Here is a 2,897-nt window from a genome sequence, read left to right on the forward strand (position 1 = left end):
GTACTTCACCTGGGCTTGTGCCTTAGCTAATATGACGGATTGTGAGCAGGTTGGTTTGGGCATTGTGCTGCTGATGGTTTCAAAACATATTTCAAGCCATTGCATAAACTCTCACCATCTTTTTCCACACTCTTTTTCTGACTCCTGAGTGATGCTCAGGATTCAGGATGCAGGAAGAAGTGCAAACTGCAGGAAAGTGAACTGCTGTTATCTTGGAAAGGACTTTGCATTAGAACACAATGCTTTCTAGGTAAATTGTGCACCTGAAGTCTACACGGATGTTGGCTTCATCACTCATCTATTAATCGACAGAGTAACAGAATGGGTGTGAAGATGACCAAATGAACATGAGAATGCTAAAAACACTACTGCATTTAATTCACTTCAGTTCACTTTGTATAGGTTTTGTCCCAAAGCAGCTGGAACTGGACTTTAATCTGGGTCCAGAAAGCTTGCTTCTTTTTGTCCCTTATTACTCTAACAGTGGGAGACATATTACACGGCTAGCTCTGGAAAAAGACTTAAAAATTGGGTAAAATCAAAAGTTTGACATCTTTTACTTTATACTTTAATAATACAGTTTTTCTCCGTGTTACACCCACTGAATCCTGTATTGTATAAAGAACATACAGTATAACACTATAACACTCAGTTCTGCTCCAAAATACCTTCAATAATACAATCAACACAAAGTCTGTGTTATACAGCATGAGTATAAATGTGGATTATTTCCTCAGCAGAGAGCCAACATGCGGGAAATGAAGTCATGGAGGAAACAGAAGCTGCAGCACAAACCACATGCAAATGTTTCTGTATGAAAGCAGAAGAAGGAGAGAGATGGTGTGTGGATCATAAACACAGAGGGATTTACATAATGTAACACAACTGAAGGTTGTCACATCACACACGTATTCACTTATGGATTATTTTAGTAACTTCAACCCAAAATTTCATGTCCATTCGTCCATTCGTTCAGAAAAAAGTTCAGAAAAGCAGCACATTAAAGACACCATTCCATTCTCAATGCTAACACACAAACTTCACCTGATTTACACACAAACAGCTTCATCACCTAATAAACAAGCTTTAGATTTAAACTATTCAAGCTGTTTCCATGTTAACTCCTGACACGTTACAATCATGAAGGAGGAACGTGTGTGTGTGTGTGTGTGTGTGTGTATAAAGTGTGTGTGAAAGCAGAAAGCACCTTATTCAAATGTAAATACAGTCCAAATAGGCCACATTCCTTCTAGCAAACTGATTCAGTCTGATTTACTGCTTTGTTCTGACTTTAAACAGGGTCATGGGTCATTATTAGGCCTTGTGTCTGGGTGTGAAACAGGGCTGTGATGATATTTCCACATTACAGTACAGCTCGAAATGCATTGTTCTATCTGACGCCACTTACGCTCCTCATTAAACATTACAATATAAAATGTATAACAGAAATCTCTAAAGTCTTGTTGATTAGTGCTGGAACTCCTGTGTGATATCACACTGCATAAACGTCAGGTGTGTGATGCTGATTATATCAGTATGACAGTGTATAATGATCAGGAAATGGAAAATATAGTCACAGTGTAAACGTTACGATACGCTGCTATTAAAGATGATTTGCAGGTGAAATGAGCTGCAGGAAGTTTAAAGATCTTTATAAAGAGTGTAAATGAGAGAAAGTGGTGTTTCTACATTCTAATAAACTGCTGAAGGTTCAGAGTGATTCCTCTTCACAAATCCACTTTAAACAATATTCTACGCTTTCCACTTTACACACTGACTCGACTCTCACACTCACACTGTTATCTGGAGTTTAATGTTGATTTCTTCAAAACAGGAAGATTTAAACCGTCATGTTGCTTTGGGTTGGATTATTATCATATCAGGAATTTATTATATCATTGTACCAGAGTGTGAGATATAATACTTTCATAAACTACATATTGATATACAGTGCATTTATTATGCGTAATTTATTGATTTGCTGTCTTTAAACTCTTACTGATAAAGATAATGAGTTTATAATGTTATAATACACGACCTGTGTTATACATAAATCACATTATACACATATTTCAGGCTTTTTTCATCCTCTTGTTATATTTATCTTCATGTGTAATGAGAGTATATGAGCAGTTCCTCTTTTAACAAGTAATCATTAGTACACTCGGATGATATTCATGGTGATATTTGAGTTTAATCATTAATCCTGCGAGTCCGCAGTGGCCATAACGCCTCTCACCATGACACAGGAGCGCTTCAGCTCATTTACCTGAGGAAGGTTACAACTTTTTTCCTTTTTTCTGTTAATGACACACACGTATTAGCTCATCAGCTCCTGTTCACCCTGAACACGTGATGATGTGGATGTTAAAGGGGTTTGATCTGAACATTAAGACTCCATTCAGCAGCGAGCACCTCATCAGGTAAGACTGCAGCACTTTACCTGGATCTGTTCACCTGATCACTTTCTCATATCACTGATTAGTTATTGGCAAATTCACGCGCTGCTTTTATCATTTCCACTTCACACCACACAGAGAGCTGCTCTCTGACAAAAAGCCCTTCCTCTGGGCGCAAGTCATGTTTACTATTATTATTATTATTATTATTATTATTAGTAGTAGTAGTAGTAGTAGTAGTAGTAGTAGTATTATTATTGCCATAACCCTTTCTCTGCCACATTGTACTCTGTACAACATTCTTCTTTTTTATGTACTGTATAATAGTTGTATATAATCTCTATTTCTGTTGATAGCAGTCGTGTGTTATTGTAATGTGTCTATAAACTTAACAGCCAAGTCAAATCCCTGGTGTACACTAGTGTACCTGGTCAGTAAAGCATTATTATTATTATTATTATTATTATGAACTGATGTTGGACTTTAAACACACAGGAC

Source organism: Pangasianodon hypophthalmus, chromosome 21 (assembly GCF_027358585.1).
Source record: "Pangasianodon hypophthalmus isolate fPanHyp1 chromosome 21, fPanHyp1.pri, whole genome shotgun sequence".
In the NCBI taxonomy this organism is placed as follows: domain Eukaryota; kingdom Metazoa; phylum Chordata; class Actinopteri; order Siluriformes; family Pangasiidae; genus Pangasianodon; species Pangasianodon hypophthalmus.